Source organism: Mesocricetus auratus, unplaced genomic scaffold, assembly GCF_017639785.1.
Source record: "Mesocricetus auratus isolate SY011 unplaced genomic scaffold, BCM_Maur_2.0 Super-Scaffold_100008, whole genome shotgun sequence".
In the NCBI taxonomy this organism is placed as follows: domain Eukaryota; kingdom Metazoa; phylum Chordata; class Mammalia; order Rodentia; family Cricetidae; genus Mesocricetus; species Mesocricetus auratus.
In genome coordinates, this window is record NW_024429192.1 from 30,005,679 (window position 1) to 30,024,216 (window position 18,538).

Sequence of the window (18,538 nt, forward strand, 5' to 3'; positions counted from 1 at the left end):
AAGTAACACACATACACACACACACACACACACACACACACACACACACACACACATACACTCCATCACATGCTCAAAACATCTATAAATTAGGATCTACTCCAGAAAAACAAACAAAATAATCTCTCTAGGATTTATGAAGGAATTTTACTCAAACTCAATGGTTAGATGTCAAAAGTAAAAGAAGGACAGAGAGGAAGCAATGAGGTAACTGCCATGTTTCACTCTTAGAGCAAGGTATCAAAGAGCATCAGGTTTTGGAGAGATACATCTAGACACAGAGTCTGAGGTGACTAGCAGATCCCCAGAGGCTAGTAGATCTGGGAGACACTAAACCTCCATCATTTGCCTTGCAGTCTTCAATAGTACCTTCCATTGTCCAAACACCATGAAACTTGGCCAACACTGACTAGACCACTGGTGATGCAGAGCAGAACAGGGAAAGGAGATGAGTGTCTCTGAGAACACACAGACTAATCTGGCACGTCTTCCAACCTTCTGTGTCCTATTAATTTCCGCCTGAATTTCAGAAATGCTATTCTGTACCTATGTAAAATTCCCCTTGAATGTGAAAACCACACATTCTACTAAAGATGTAAACTAACAAACTTGATTGCTGCCATGCATTCCTATGTACTAACAAACTAAAGTGAGACCTCCTTACATTTCTCTGCTACAGTGAAAACTAAAATTTAGTCTTAAGCATTAAATTAGTGATTCACCATTTATTTTTCTCCTATCCCAGCACACTGCAAACAATGATTTTGATCTGATTTGTTTTATTATTCTTATTATTTGTCTTGTTTTGGAGATAAGTTCTTGCTACATTTCCCAGGCTGGTCTTAACTCCTGTATTTAAGTCTGTTCCTAACTTAACCTCCAGAGTAAGAGAAATTTTACCACCCAATATATCTATTGTATATGAAAGTCATAGCTTTAAAATCATAGATTTTCCATTGTTTCCACAAAGGGCACCCCAATTCAAATCACAACTACAGTTAACATGTACATATGTAAGTTAATGTGTATGTGTGTGTGTGTTGTTTATGTTCTAATGTTTTGTGTTTTATTCTATAGACTAGACTCAAATTCTTGGAAATTCACCTTCTTCCAATTCCCAAGTGCTGAGAACAAAGGTATGAGCCACCATACAGGCCTATATTCTTTGCTAGCCGCTTTGGTTTATCTCCCGCCAGTTGCCTGGGCTCTGCCGCTTTGTAGTCCCCAAATAAACACACAAGACGCTGTATTAATTATGAAGCTGTTGGCCTTGCTTGTTTCTCACTGGCTAGCTCTGACTTAAGTAATTACCCCATAATTGTTAATCTAAGTATTTCTCTTACCGGAGAATAGTTCCGGGCTTCCGACCCTATGGCGTTACATGTTGACTCTTTCTGTGTTTCTCCTTCCCAGAATCCTCCTGGACTCCTAGTCCCACCTATCTAGATTCCTATTGGCCAGACAGTCTTTATTGACAAATGCACAGGACTTCCCCCAACAGCTTTATATTTTAGATTCTTATATTCACAGAAAAACCGAGTAAAAGTTATACAGATTTCACATTTCTGTCTTGAAGTTATTGATGTTCAGCCTCATCCTTTATCAGTGTCTCCCATCAGAAGATACATTTGTCAAAAAATTTGGACAAAATTGGCCAATGTTGTCTAGACTACATAGTTTTATGTGTACTCTTAGCATATTGTACATTTTGTGGTTCTACATGAATGTGGTTCCATACACTCATGACTAACGTTTCTGACACTGCACTCTTACTTGCTAAAAGATTTTGTGTTCCACCTACTAATTTTCCTTCTCCTAACTTCTTTTGATCTTGAATGTTTTCACTGGATATGTGTTTCCAAACATCATTGCTTGAAATCTATAATATATGGGCTTTCAGTTTGGTGAGGGAACCCAACTGAAACATGATATATACTATATGTGGATATATCTTTATATCTTCTCATTGCTGTATAGCTCTTTTCTTCTTAGTGCTGATCAAAATTCCAGTATCCAAATGTGTCTGTTTTTCCATTCTGAATTTCCATTGTACCTCTTTTTTAGTCTACTATTGACCATCATGAAAACATGTATAAACATCTTTTCAGGAGAAAGCATTTTGCTCATGTCTTCAGCAGTTTTATATCATGGTCAGTTGACTAGATTGTTTCTCGTATTTCATAACGCAGAGGACTGTGGCAGAGAGGCATGTTGGAGCTAAACAACTCACCCTGTGAGAGAAAGGAGTCAGACAGGTGGATAGGATAAAGGTAGCCTTTGAAAGCTTCTCTGTGAAAGACCTACTCCCTCTACTTAGAATTTCCACTACATCCCAATAATATCATGCAATTGCAAATCCATCAACATGTGGATTGTTCCGCTGATGAAGTAAGAACCCTCTTCATCCAATTATTTCCCAATTATTAGGTCCCACTGCTCTCATTATTATAGTGTTGGGATTAAGCCTTAAAAACATTAACCTACCAAAAGATACTTCATTTTTAAATGACAATGTCTTCTAAATTTTCTCCTGTGGCTGATTATATTGTTCAAAGATGACCAAAGCATATAAATTATGGATGTAAAACATATATAAGACATAGACTAAGTTGCTTAGACACTGTGTGTGTGTCTGTCTCTCTGTGTGTGTGTGTGTGTGTGTGTGTGTGTGTGTGTGTGTGTGTGTACCCATATGATGCTGGGGGAAAATTGAATGACAAAATAAGAAGAAAGCTAAAGATCCAAATTTGCCTCTTTGCGGATGATATTTCTCTAAGATCAAATCGATGGTTTAATAAACTGACTAACATACTAAAAATTACTGACAAGTATACTGGAAGAGTATATGGTATGCAAATTTTATACTAGAATATTTTTGTAGAAACCCTACAAAAATTTATCGGTACTAACTTAAACAGTGGAATTGCTAGTTCTCAAAGTGTTTCTCTGATTTTACTTTCTCCTAGAATTGGTTCCAAACTATTTTACTAGGCCCTTAACCTTAGAATAAACTGTAAAGTTACAACCTGCCCACCAGGAAGAGAAGATCTTTTTATACTTCCTCCAAGACCCTCTGCTTCAACACTTTGAAGGTTGCATTGCTTCATATGGTTTGAGTTTACTCTGCCAGTGATAGCATCAGACCCAAACCAGTACCTAAAGACTCTGATAACATATCTTCCCATATTTCCATGATCCTCACCTTTCAGATCTCAGCATAGAAACTGATATTTGACAGCAGATTCACACATTGTCCCCTTGTCACTCTTTTATTCAACACCTTATTTTGACTTTGTAACACTTTTAACATTGCAAATCATTCCCGGGCTATGTTTTATTTGTTTCCACATGTTATCTTTTTTTCCACAAGGATTTGAGCTCCACAAGAATCCATATCTAATCTTTTGATCATTACTTTGCAATACCTGGAAGTGTACAGAGTACATGGTTGTTAAATATTTATTCAATGAGGAATTATTTGCTCTTAATTACATTCTTACATTTACCCTGCAACAAAAAATAGACCTTTAAAACAGTGCATATGTATGCTCTAACCTTCCTTCTCATCTTCCTAGGCTCAATGCCGACTGTTTTTATAGAAGTCTAGTGTTACACAGTGAGAAACATCCTATTCCTAGCTGACTGCTCTACAATCCATATCACTGGTATTCCCATAGCTCCAGAAATGAAAATAATTTACCATTCGTGTCTTTCCTGTGTATGACATATGAGGACAAAGTAGACATGTAGCAGAAAATGTGAATGTATTACTTCTTGCTTGGTGCTCCCAAAGTCATCAAATCAGTCAACTAAGGGAGAATATATACCAACCTTATCTTCTAGAAAACTTCTGAAACTCTTTTTTCTGCTATAGGAGCATCACTTCCACAGGGATGGGGAAGTCCTGTGTACATATAAATAAATCACTGTTGGCCAAATAGGGAAGCAAGATAGGTGGGACTAGGAGTCTAGGAGGATTCAGCGAAAGGAGCTGTTGCCATGTGATTCCCAGGAAGAGGGGACACAAGTCTGAGTTCTCGTAAAGATAAATCCTTATAAAATATATATTGGTGATTATGGGTCAATAATTAAGTCAGAGCTAAGCTAGCCAATGAGAAACAATAACAAATGGCCAACAGCTTATAATTAATATAGTGTCCTGTGTGTTATTTGGGGGCTGAAACTGCAGCAGGGCCCAGGGAGGTGGCAGAAAGACAACACGATACTCCACAGGGTCTCTGAGAAGGTATAGATCTCAGTGGTGTATTCTAGTGTTGAATACTTCCTTATTTGCATGGAATTGGTCTAGGAGAGATCATCTAGTTACCTGAAACCATCCATTCAACTCCTACTCTGGGATAGCTCATAATCACAGGCAATAGTCCTGACTTTAAAACCTGACAGGAGAAGCCTGTCATGCAATGCATGTGGATAGAAGAACATTCTAGCTTTATCAGTCTTCAATAATGTTATGTTATTTAATAATTATTGGTTTACACTTTGGCTTCTCTTGAAGAAAAAGGACTATGACCTGCTTAATGTAATGGCTTTTTTGTCCCAGTATCTTTAATAAATGGATAGGATAATATATATTACTAATAATATATAAACAGAATATCACACTAATTGCTTTCCCCCTCTATTTGTCACTCCATACTACACAAAAGATAATGAAGATTAAGAAAGGATAAATAATTCATACAGACACAATTCACAGGTTGAATAGACATTTCCATTCAGTCTGTCTGAGTCCAGAATTATTAAAGACTAAATTTCATCTTAATTTTCAGAAAGAGTTAATAAATGAATACACTAGGACCCAATCCTCCCCAATAGTGAAACACTTGAGCAGCAACTCAGAAAATCTTCACTTCCCACCTCAATAAGTGTATAGAATTGGGTATATTAGCTCACTTTTCTGGAGCTGCTTGTGCTGTTTATTTGTTTATGGATATATAGCTCATCCTTTACTATTAAAGTTAATGAGTTGATTATATAAGTCATATCACAGTTAACATTGCAAGCAACCTATTATTAGTATCTATTTAAAGATGTGTAATCAAAAGTCTGTTATCCTTTACAAAATAGTTTTTACTCAGTGTTAAAAATATAAATGTGTCAATTGCTAAAAATAAGAATTTCCATTTCTTATTCAGTATATGAATTCATCATTGTATGGAATTGAATTTAATTCAGGCTGATAGAAGTTCTTACTAAATAGACTATTATATGTCATCAAGAGGAGAGATAATGAAGAATATTAGCACCCTGAAAATTATATATTATTTGTACTCATATGTCTGAACCAAAGGGCTGAACATAACTGTACGTGTGTGTCCTCAAGAGGTTGAGTAGGTCATGGTCCTACCATGCATTTGTCCACAAAAATGTAATTTACTATTAATAGTTTTAACAGTATCTATAAGGTTTAAATTTTTGTTGTAATTGTCTTATATAAACTCTTATATAAACACAGTTAAGAATATTGCTCTGTTCAGTAAAAGTTCAAATTCAGGATTTTATTCATTCTCTTATACTAGGAACAATAATTCCCTTAACAAAAATCAGAGCTTTCCATTCTTCTAGTACTTATTATGAAATGATTAGAGCTTTTATGTATGAACATAACACTAACTTTATAGTATAAAATCAATAGATGCTTTTAGAAATCAAATAACCTTGAGTGATAGAAAATACAGTAGTAAATTCTAGCTGCCTAACTAAAAATAAATGTCCATAAAGCAAACATATTAAATGGCAATTGTGTTTTGGAGAATGTCAGAGAGCACCGAGAAGTATCAAGACTCTGAAATTCCATCTTATACCTCACAGAATAGCTAAGATTAAAAAAAACATATGACAGTTTATGTTGGAAAGGATGTGGCACAAGGAGAACATTCCTCTATTGTTAGTGGGAGTGCAAACTTGTACAACCATTTTGGAAATCAATATGGCAGTTCCTCAGAAAATTGGGAATCAATCTACCTCAAGACCCAGTTATATCACCCTTGGGCATATACCCAAGGAATTCTCAATCATAACACAAGAAAATTCAATTCACTCAACTATGTCTTGTTCATAATAAGCAGAACATGGAAAAAACTTAAATGCCCTCAACCAAAGAATGAATAAAGAAAAAGTAGTACATTTATACAATGGAATATTATATAACTGCTAAAAACAATGACATCAGAAAATTTGAAGGCAAATGTAAGGAACTAGAAAATATCATCCTGAGTGAAGTAAAATAAACTCAGAATGATTCATGATATATAATCATTCATAAGCAAATATTAGCTGTAAAGTAGAGAATAACCATGCTATAATCCATATACCTAGACAGGTTAGGTAAGAGGAGGACCCAAGGGGAGATGAATTGATATCCCTGGGAAGTGCAAATAGAAGAGATCTCCTGGGTAGGTGAGTAAGGAGTGAGGAGGTGGAAGATTTGGGGGCTTGGGAAGATGGGAACTTGGGGGATCATGCTGAGGAGTAGATGGAGGGAGACAGTACTGAAAGAGGTAACTGGAAAGAGGGAGAATTTCAGGGTCATGTAGAAACCTGATGCAAGGGAAACTCCCATAGATTTTCAAGGATGACCCCAGCTAAGACTTCTAGCAATAATGGATATATAGCCTGAACCAGCCACCTCCAGTGATAATATTGGTAACTACACCAATTGTCATCAGAGAGCCTTCATCCAGTAACTAACGTAATCACATGCAGAGACCCACAATCAAACATTAGGCTGAACTCGGGAAATCCTGAAGAAGAGAGAGAAGAAGGATTATAGGATCAAGAGGGGTCAAAATCATCGCAAGAAACCCCACAGAAATCTACCCTAGCTAATTGGAACTCACAGAGTCTGAACCAACAACTAGGGAGCCTGCATTGGACCAACCTAAGCCATCTACATATATGTAACATTAGTTGAAGGTTTTGTATCCCAGACACTCTGGCAGTGGGATTGTAGGCTGGCACTCCCCTGATCCATGTCTAAAATCCATATATGAGTGAGTAGATACAGTGTGATTTTTTTGTGACTAGGTTCCTGCACTCAGGATGGTTTCTTCTAGTGCTGTCCATTTGTCTGCAAATTTCAAGATTCCATTGGTTTTTTTTTCTGCGGAATAGTACTCCATTGTGTAAATGTACCACATTTTCTCTATCCACTCTTCAGTTGAGGGGCATCTATGTTGCTTCCAGGTTCTGTCTATTACAAATAATGCTGTTATGAACATAGTAGAACAGACATCCTTGTTGTATGAATGTGCAACTTTTGGGTATATGCCTCAGAGTAGAATTGCTGGATCATGTGACTTTGCTGATTCCTATTTTCCAGAGGAATCTCCATACCAATTTCCAAAGTGGCTGTATAAGTTGGCACTCCCACCAGCAATGGAGGAGTATTCCCCTTTCTCCACATTCTCTCCAGCATAAACTGTCATTGGTGTTTTTGATTTTAGCCATCCTGACAGGAGTAAGATGGTATCTCAGAGTTGTTTTGATTTGCATTTCCCTGATGGCTAGGGATATTGAGCACTTTCTTAAGTGTCTTTCAGATATTTCAGACTCCTCTATTGAGAATTCTTTTTTTTTCGAGGCAGGGTTTCTCTGAGGCTTTTGGAGGCTGTCCTGGAACTAGCTCTTGTAGACCAGGCTGGCCTCGAACTCACAGAGATCCGCCTGCCTCTGCCTCCCGAGTGCTGGGATTAAAGGCGTGCACCACCAACGCCCGGCCAAGAATTCTTTATTTAGTTCTGTAGCCCACTTTTTAATTAGATCCTTTTGTGTTTTGGAGTCTTGCTTCTTGAGTTCTTTGTTAATTTTGGGGATCAACCGTCTGTCAGATGTGGAGTGAGTGCATATCTTTTCCCATTCTGTGGACTGCCTTTTTGTCTTGTTGACAGTGTCCTTTGCCTTACAGAAGCTTCTCAATTTCAGGAAGTCCCATGTATTAATTGTTGACCTCAGTGTCTGTGCTACTGGTGCTATGTTCAGGAAGCTGTCTCCTGTACCAATTTGTTCAAGGGTACCTCCCACTTTCTCTTCTAAGAAGTTCAGTGTAGGTGGATTTATGTTGTGGTCTTTGATCCATTTGGACTTAAGATTTTTGCATGGTGATACACATGGATTTATCCGCATTCTTCTACATGCTAGCATCCAGTTCTGCCTGCAGCATTTGTTGAAGATGCCTTTTTTCCACTGTATAATTTCAGCTTCTTTGTCAAAGACCAGATGTTCTATGTGTATGGGTTAATATCGGGGTGTTCAATTAGATTCCATTGTTCTGCCTGTGTATTTTTGTGTGAATACCAAGCTTTTTTCAGGACTATAGCTCTTTAGTAGAGCTTGAAGTCAGGGATGATAATGTCTCAGGGGATTGCTTTGTTCAATAGAGTTGTCTTGGTTATTCTGGGTCTTTTGTTTTTCCATATAAAGTTGATTATTGTTCTTTCAAGGTCTGTGAAAAATTGCGCTTGGGTTTTAATGGGGATTGCATTGAATCTGTAGATTGCTTTTGGCAAGAGTTCCATTATTTCTACATTTATCCTACCTATCCAAGAACATGGGAGATCTCTCCATTTTCTGGTGTCTTCTTTAATTTCTTTTTTTTTTAATAACTCAAAGTTCTTGCGATACATGTCTTTCACTTGCATGGTTAGTGTTACCCCGAGGTATTTTATGTTGTTTGTGGCAAATGTAAAGGGTGATGTTTCTCTGATTTCTTTCTCAGCCCTTTTATCTTCTGCATATAGTAGGGCTACTGATTTTCTTGAGTTGATCTTGTATCCTGCCATTTTGCTGAAACTATTTATCAGCTGTAGGAGTTCCCTGGTAGTTTTTTGGGTCATTTATGTAAACTATCATATCATCTGCAAATAGTGAAAGCTTGACCTCTTCCTTTCCAATTTGTATCCCCCGTTCGCTAATGAGGTGGAGATGGTGGCATATAGATATCACATTGAACATAAGTATGAAACGTGGGATTCAGGCAAATTCCTTGCATGCAGGAGTGGATGGGTAACTGAGCAAAGATCTGAACAATAAGGCAGTAAGAACATCCAAGCAGATTTTGTCATTCTTTGCTTGTAACATTCAGCTAAACAAAATGGGCAGAAACCATCTTGCAGTACAGTTAGATGAGTAAATTGAGGATAGTTGCATGGATTATAGATTCAGAAAGTTAGTTGAAAGAAAAGAGATAAAATACTACCCTGTCCTGTACTACCTAGTCCCATCCCATTTCCTTCTGAATGTAGCACAGAGATCAGATTGCAGTCTGTGAGCATCAGTATCATTGTGGTGTCACTTGCCTAATTTAGCAAACTCATAATTCTCTGTCCTCCACTGCTAACTCTGCTATAGGCACAAGGGTGTCCTGGTCATTTCCTTGGTCAAAATGTAGAGTGCTTTACATTTGCAAGTCCTAAAATTTCACCCATGTAGTCACACACTACTCTTTTGCTTCTTCATAACCGTCTGATTTGAATGCGAACGGCCCCCACATGGTCATATGTTTGAGCACTTGGACCCCAGTTAGTGAAGCTGTTTGGAAGGATTGAGAGACACAGCTTCTTTGTAGGACACGTGTGACTAGAGGAGGATTTTGATGTTTCAAAAGACTCTTGCATTCCCAATGTGCTCTCTGTCCCCTGATCTCCAATCAAGATATGAGTGCTTGTCTTTTCCTGACATGACTTTTCTCTGCAACTATGAATTCTAACCTACTGAAGCTGTAAATCCCATTAAACACCTTCTTTTTTAAGTTTTTTGTTGTTGTTGTTTTTGGGAATTTTTTTGTGGTGGGAACCTCATGGTGTTTGTCACTGCAATAGAAATGTAACTAATAAAATTAGCCTGCCCCTATCACTTAGATATTCTGATTTTTGTTTTTAATAGTTATAGCATGCAATCCAAAATGGTAAAATGTAAACATTTTTTATCACTCCCTCTTCCTCTTACGTCAGAGTATATAATTGAATAGAGGATGGATTTCCTGGGTCTTTTTTTTTTCTTTTCGTCTTTATCTGTGCAATGTCTCTAGTGCTAGGAATAGTACCTGGGAATGGCAGATGTTTAGTAATAGTTGATTAAGTGTATAAATAATACTGTGTTTATATGCTGATCTATGGAGAAAGAAGAAACAGTTATAGAAATAATTTTATCAGTTTGAGACTGTTACGCCCTCTTTGAAAGAGAAACAGGACAAAAACATAAACAAGTGAGTGAGCTTCTGAAAATGAGAGAGGGTTGGGTCAAGAGGGCTCTTCTGGGATGAATCTCAGAAAAGACTAGAAATTCTGCATTGGAAAGCTAAGAAGAAATAGTGAACAGATTGAAATGAAATCTGCGATGGAAATCAGAATCGATATTTTTTACATATAAGTTCAAATTCAAGAATATTGGGGCAGAATAAAATGAAAAGTAGAACAACAGCTTGAGGAGAGCAATGAGAAGGAGGGTCTTGTTCCATATGGCTTACAAAGACTTCTATGCTTGCTGGAAGCCAATCTACTGCAGGAACCTCCCACTTTACTATGAATGATGTGCATTTATGAGTAACCTCACTCAAATTGTGTCTGTGGGGGGGTCTGTATGTGACTGTGCATTCCAGAGAAATTTCAGTCCATCATAGCAAATGAAGCAGGGCATAACAGCTCCATCCGGGAGGATGAGAGTGACACAATATCTTATTTACATGGCAGCTGCCAGGTAAGAATCAGGGACAGGTGTCAATGTCAAATGCCCATTCCTTATATCTGATTTCAGCCGGACTTCACCTCCTAAAAGTCCCATGACAATTACATCAGTTGCTACAAGCTACAAACATTCAAAACATGCAGCATCCAAATTCTAACTTGAACCAAGTTATGGATGCTGCAGGCCCTTAGATTAAATGGCACAAAATTTGCATATGACTTACACACATCTGTGACAATATAGTTTAGACCACCACCTCCAACCTATAAAATATAGCACAGTAGAAATGCAATGTAGCCAGGCGGTGGTGGCACACCCCTTTAATGCCAGCACTAGGGAGGCAGAGGCAAGCAGACCTCTGTGAGTTCCAGACCAGCCTGGTATACTAGAGTTACTTCCAGGACAGCCTCCAAAGTCACAGAGAAACCCCGTCTCAAAAAACAAAACAAAAAAAGTGAAAAAAAAGAAAGAAAAGAAATGCAATGCAAGTAGTATTCATCCTGTCATTTAAAAAATAATAACGGGAAAGTTCACTTTCTTGTCATCTCTGTTCAGTTGTGATACAATTACTTTTCAAAGTATTTTCCATTTATTTTTGGCTTTATCGTGGATACAGAAACCTCAGATATGGGAGGTTACTACTATACTCACATACATTTATGGATATATATGTACAATGCACATACATCTGTAAATTATACGTATTTATGGAAGAAGAGGCAGACTCCCACGGCTAAGCACTGAGCTGAACTCAAGAAAGCCAGTAACAGAGAGGGAGGACTGATGACCAAAGGGGTTAAGACTGGGCTGGTTTAACTCCCAGAAACAGCTGACCAGACAAAAGTTAACTCTTGAATCCCAGGCTTGATGCCTGGGAATCCAGCATGAGACTGATCAAGACCCCCTGAATGGGGGTGTCAGTGAGGAGGCCTAGGTAATCTATTGAGCCTTGGGCAGTAGATCAGTATTTATCCCGAGTATACACATGGACTTTGGACTCCCATCCAACAATGTGAGATGCACTCTTACCCTGAACTCTTGGGGGAGGGTCTAGGCCCTGCCCTGGATGAAATGACAGACTATGGACACCCCCATAGAGGGCCTTACCCTACCTGGGGAAATGAGGGGTATTGGGTGGGGGGTTGCGGGGAGGGCACGGGAGGAGGGGAGGGAAACGGAGAGGGACCTGGAACTGACTTGCAAAGCAACCTTGTTTCTAATCTAAATTTAAATTTAAAAATAAGTAATAAAAAATCCATAAAAAATAAAGTAAAAATAAATACAGCAATTAAAATTATTTGGGCTGGCATTCTTGGAATTGTCTAGTGTATTCACAAGTACCTAGTACTTTCTCTCTTGAGACTGAAATTTTTGGTTGATTCCTGGCAGAAATCATCATCATTTTCTCAGAATAATCACTGATATTTAAGTTTTAATGGGTAAAAAAACCACAGAATATTTAAACTTCTATGATGATCCATGCACTTTACTGTATGCTACTATTTCTTCTTAGGGTTATGCCATTAAAGAGCAAATGGTAACATTTTTTTCTATCTGTAATGTATTATAATATATAATATAATTAAAATTGAAGGATATGCAGCAATGGACATTTAAAAATCCCTCTTGATTTCCCTGCCCATTGTAATCATCTGCTATTTGTTGTGTTTGTTTGCTACTAATCTCTCTCTCTCTCCACATGGTTTTAATTCCAAGTGTGTCAGCTAATAAAGTGTTTAATGCTACAATCTGCTTTTCCACACTTTCTATCTAAAGATTATTTTAAATTTTCCCTGTGCAGATTTTCTATGTCCCAGCATCCTTTTCCAGTATTCTGTTTATTATCTGCTTGAAAATATTTTCAGAGTTTTGTTTTTAAGCTAATTTGCCAGGAAGAAGATAATTGCAATCCTGTGTTTATACACTGATGTCAGTAAGGTCCAAGTAACTGCATTTTGGTTGGACTTCTCAAACCAACATGGGTCTTAATGTTCTAAGGCAAATGCTGCTGTGTGTTTGTTAAACTTAGTTGCACTGTGGGAATAAGTATACAATATGTACTATTTGCTATGCTAGATTAAACAAAGAATTATCAAGGCTGGGAGTACTCCTGTGGGTGACAGACTTGTTCTATAAGGACAAAAGCCTGAGTTTCCATTCCAAGGACCCATAAAATCTAAACCTAATAAATGCCTGTAAGTCTAGCTTGGTATGAGTGGAGCTAGGATGGCTGCAGATCACTGAATAGCTGTTAGTGACAAATGAGTGAACTCCTGGGTCATTGAAATGCCTTGTCTCAAAACTACAAAATGGATAAAGCATACAGAAAGGCCCTCTAGATGCTTGTGGCTATACATGTGCTCACACATGTATATGTGCACATATATATGAGCACACATACAACATACATGCACACATAAGGAAAAGCACTAAAGTCAGTATTTGTGGCATGAGTTTTATAATTTTCCCAGGAAATAGGGCCATCGTAGGCTGTTGTATGTTAGTTGCAAAAGGTGGACGATGAGGTCAAGATGAATATTTGAGCTTTGAGAGCTACTTTGGCAATTGTTTTATTTGCATGTGAGTGGGATTTGCATCAAAATTATTCTCTGATAGCATTAAAGACAATATTGTAAGTCCACTGGCATATACCTTATAAATGAAATTCAGCTATGTATTGTATGTAATGGTTTTCTTTTTTGCTAGGCAGAAATATTCTTCCCTGATGCATTACAAGAGCGCTTTCTTTTTGTTGTTCTTGTTCCAGAAGCATAAGTGCTCCTGAGTGAATGGGTAATGTTGGCTGAGAGAAGAGCATAGAGGAGGATAAATCTCACATGCTCCTGTTTGGGATTCATCAACAGCATCTGCTGATGTTCAAGGCACACAAAGTTGCTTAAAATGCAGACTTTCTGCCTCCTCCGCCACAATCGATACCACACATCTTTCATACTTTAAAAGCTGATTTTACTGTAAATCTTCCTACATTCTTCAGGTGATAAATAGCCAGCTTTTAGGGACTGGACCATTTGGCAACTGTGTTTCTAAGATTACGATCTGGGTAAAACAAACTGGACTTTGTTTCTAATATAGCAGTCAGAAATGAAAGGGACACTCACATCCTTACCAGGGCCACTGCAAAATCGCAGGGAAGCTCAGAGCCAGTGATTCCTTCCATTGCTTTGTGTGTCTCTCACTGAAACTTAGAATGTTTTATTTATTCAATTCTTAAAAAATAAAACAGCATACTTGGAATGCCAACAGGGCTTTGAAAATATATATGTTCCTTTCATCTTGTATATTCTAGTTGAAGGCACATGAAGAAAGTTTACTGAGCCCTATCATTTTCTTTCAGGGACACTATTCCTGGAACCCGCTAACATCTCCCACAGTCAAAATCCTATCTTAATGATAAAATAAGGAAACAGTTGGTGAACTTTGGAAAGGGCCTGGGAAACACTCCCACTCACAGCTGAGCCCCAGTTTTGTGGATGGAAAAGCATGGGGGGGGGACTGAAAAGTAGCAGTGGGTGTGAATCAAGAAAACTACAATGTGTTATATTAAAATTGATGTGCATTGACTGTAACTCGAAAGTAACTCCAAATTTCAAATGATGAAGACACTATCAGTTTTACAAAAAAAAAAAGAAAAATAGAATTATATTTATCCCGAATGCTGTTTATATTTTTGCTTACTTGCTTTATCAGTTTTAAATAAAATATTTTCATTAAAATCCTGCTTTTATGTAGTGAATAGGTCATTTTTGGATTAGAGTTGGGAGAATTTAATGGCAGCAAGCATCTTGACTGATGGGAATCAAATGAATATAGCAAAGACGCAAATCAGGAAAAGGCCATGATTTAAGAAAGGGTTCACAGAAAATAGAATGAAGAAATGGCAATATATTTTTTCAGGAAATGCTCTTACAGTAGATAACCAGTAGTAAGAAAATAATATTGGATACATTATAATTTATGTTACATACTGCTTAAAACTAATCAAAACAATTTTAGACCTTACATGTAAGATCAAGGATTATAAATAAATTGGTAAAAACCATAGGACTCAATATTGTTGGACAGTAATGTTTATGGTCTCTTAGGTATTGAGTACATATCAAAATTATATGATGTACAATAAAAAACAAGCTAAATTAGAATTAATAGTTTAGTTGATTTACTACTAATGACAGATAAATAAAAACAAAACCGTTATAATAGAACATTGAAAACTTGGCAATAATTCCTATTTAATGGTAGGGAAAGTCCTTCTGTGTATATGTTGTCTTATTGGCAGGTAAATAAAGCACTATTGGCCAATAGGGAAGCAAGATAGGTGGAATGAAGAGTCGAGGAGGATTCTGGGAAGTGTATTCAAGAATAGAGAGTCACCATGAGATCCTGGGAGGAGAGGACACATCAGGATGGCATCCTCGGAAAGATACATCCTTATAAAAATATATATTAGTAATTATGGGTTAATAATTAAGTCAGAGCTAGCCATTAAGAAACCATAGCAAACAGCCAACAGCTTCATAATTAATATAGTGTCTCGTGTGTTATTTGGGGGCAGAGACAGAGACAGGACCCAGGTAAATGGCGGGAAAGAATGCATGTTACAATTCAAAATACATAAGAACTTAACAGTACTTAATATAAATGTTAGTAATTCAATTAAAATTAAGGAAGGGCTTTTAATACCTATTTTCTCACTGAAAATATTCAAGGAAATCATAATCCCATGAGAAGATAATCAACCCTGTGTTTGTGCTGGAGTGGGTATGTGCTTGTTAGTGAAATTCGGTGGATTTTGAGGTCTCTTTTCCTCAAGCTATGTTCAATGTGATAGACAGTTCACTTCCTGTTTCCTGTGGATGAAGATGGAGAACTCTCAGCTCTTTGTCCAGCACCATATCTGTCTGTGTGTTGCCGTGTCCCACCAGAATGATAATGGAGTAAGCATCAGAAACTATAAGCCACTCCAGTTAAATGTTTTCCTTTATAAGTGTTGGCATGGAGATAGGCAGTGGTACACATGCCTTTAACACCAACACTTGGGAGGAAGAGGTAGATGGATCTCTGTATATATAGAGTGAGTTTCAGGACAGGCTCCAGAGATACACATAGAAACCCTGTCTTGAAAAACATAGATAGATAGATAGATAGATAGATAGATAGATAGATAGATAGATAGATATTCACATCAATAGAAACCTTAATTAAGACAAACCCATTAACTATTCGTTTTGTAATAATAGCCTCTGAGATGAAATACTCTATCTTGGAGGAATCTTATGACCCTCAGGAAGTAAGTAACCTTACAAACCAGATAGAACTGGAACAAGATTCATGGCACACCCTCCCCACACTCAAACACACACACTTGTTAAAATGTTCCATATTCAGATGGTGGTGATGCTATGCAATTCTGTGACTATGCTAATGAGAACTGAATTTTGTTTTTAAAAATGTTTAATATCTGTATTGCATTTTGCAATGATTATATTTATGAAAATAACTTTTTTAAAATTGTAAACTTAACTTTCTAACTTCCTAAATAAAGTCCAAACTCAGTTCTAGAAATATAGATCTACTTGTGATCCCCAAGAAGAAGCAGCTTCAGGATCAGATAGGTTCTCATTTGGATCAGTTGGCTGTTTTCCTGCTGGAATGGGAAGAAGTAATTAGTGATCTCATGCCTTTGTTGATAAAGAGGACAAAACAAAAAAATTGGGGATCTATTTTCTTGCTTTTATAAGTAAGTGAGAAAATACTTCAATCTAAAACCCAATCTTATTTGTGCAAATATCCTGATAGCATTTGTAGTTACAAGATTATAAAAATGGCAATACTCTTTCCTGAATAACTTAGCGTTTTTATAAACATGAGTGTAAGAGGGACTTTATGAAAAGTTTCCTTCAAATGCAATATAACTAATGTTCTTCACATCTTTTGTCACTTCCCATGGATAAAGGAAGATCTGTGTGATACACGTGTTTCTTTGAGGACACTTGAGACATCAACTGTGCCAGTGAATGTTCCCTGTGAGCTGTTACAAAGACAACTTTAATGTGAGTTCAGAGGGAGCATTCACAAGAACAGTTGAGGTCTCAAGTTTCCCAGATGGCATTGTAACAGTACGGAGTGGCCCAGCTGTTTAGCTCATGAGAGCTGTTCTCTTCAGTATGGATCAACACACTTCTGCTGGGAGTGTGCTACTGACTAAATGATTTGGAGTTCCCCTTCCTTGTGTCTCTCTCAGATGTTTCTTGTGCTTTCCAAAAGGCTACAAAAAAAGCTTTCTTCTGTAGCCCATGCAGTGGATTTTTGACTTTCTAAAGCCAGAAGTGAAATGAAACTTTGTTGCTTATTATCCACCCAGTCTGTCATAGTCTTTTACAGCAGTGGAAAACAAAACAAGGATCATTCTTAATGAAAACATTGAATCAGTAGTGGTATAAAAGTAGCTGCAATGTGAACAAATTACAAAGAGTTTCATGCATATCGTGGGCACATTAATTTATATTAATTTCTTTACCTTTTATGATTATTTTATGTTGATATAGTTCATTACATTGTGAATTGCATTGTCTACCTTCCACATACTCCAACCTCCCTTACTTTTACCCAATGACAAATATATCTTAAACTAAACCTATTGAGCTACACATATTAATTACACTTAAATTTTATTTAACAAGACCAGAGTGAAACTTTAATGAGATAAATAACAGTTTATATATAAAGAACTTGTATATCTCCTTTTTGCTATTACATAATTTGCAACTATATTTGTGATCGTCTAAGTAATAGAATTTTAGAAATGATGATAAAACAGTAATAGGATATTGTTATTCACATTGTGTAAACTTGTAAAATGTTCATAAAAGTAGCGCAAAGAAAGTGGCAGTTAGGGATTTTTAAACCTGATAAAGCCATTAGGCTTTTCTCAGTGGAGCAAACTATAAAATGTTAACAGCTCTAATAAGGTTAGAAAGAAATAATCCAGAAAAATTCATATAGTTTAAAGGCTAACAATGTGTACGGTACATTCTATCATATATATTTATTAGTGGATATGTCAAGAAAATCCAGAATTTAGATGAAAGAGACATATTTTAAAGTTGTTTTAAAATGTGATCAAAATAATGGAGAAAAATTGAATAGAAAATTTTAAGTGACACTTAGTAAAATAATTAGCATAAATATGAGACAATTGCAGGAAGAATTTTATAATGTTGCTGAGAGCGATAAAATAAATGCAAAAATGCCAAGCATGGTGGAACATACCTTTAATTCAGCATTGGGAGTCAGATGCAGTTGGATTTTTATGGGACCAGCGAGGTCAATACAGAGTTCTGGGCCAGCCAGGAATATACAGTGAGATCCTATTTCAAAATAAAGTAAGAACTAAGTAATTAAAGACACATCATTTTTTCCTCCAAATTGACCATAAAGAAGTTTCTGTGACAAATATTTGATCAAACCTGCTAAATATTAATCAAATTGCCCATAAACATTGTCAAAACAAATGAAAGATAAAATGTTTCTTAACTTGGATTTTGATCATCTTAATATCTAAAGACAAAAGGTTTAAAACAGGAAAGTATCAATATGACTCAGAATGTATAAACCAGAGTCAGTACATAGCATTAGCAAATGGGATAGAAAGATATTTTTTAAATGATAGACTATGACCAGGGTTGTAAATTTGTTTTAACACTTAAAATCAATACAGCTAATTCATATGGGAATAAGGCATGAAAATTATATAATTCTTTCAAGAAAAATATAAATAGCATTTGATGGCATTCATCATCTATTCACACTAAAA

At 36.6% G+C, this 18,538-nt stretch overlaps 1 long non-coding RNA gene across 1 annotated transcript; it reads right to left on the reverse strand.

Annotated features, from left to right (window-relative positions):
- Positions 1–1,849: 1,849 nt before the first annotated feature.
- On the reverse strand, positions 1,850–18,092 carry LOC110342140. The gene is made up of 3 exons (XR_002384137.2): positions 17,995–18,092; positions 3,203–3,425; positions 1,850–2,231 (listed from the first exon to the last, which is right to left on the reverse strand). It is a non-coding gene; the product is annotated as an uncharacterized LOC110342140 (long non-coding RNA).
- Positions 18,093–18,538: the final 446 nt, after the last annotated feature.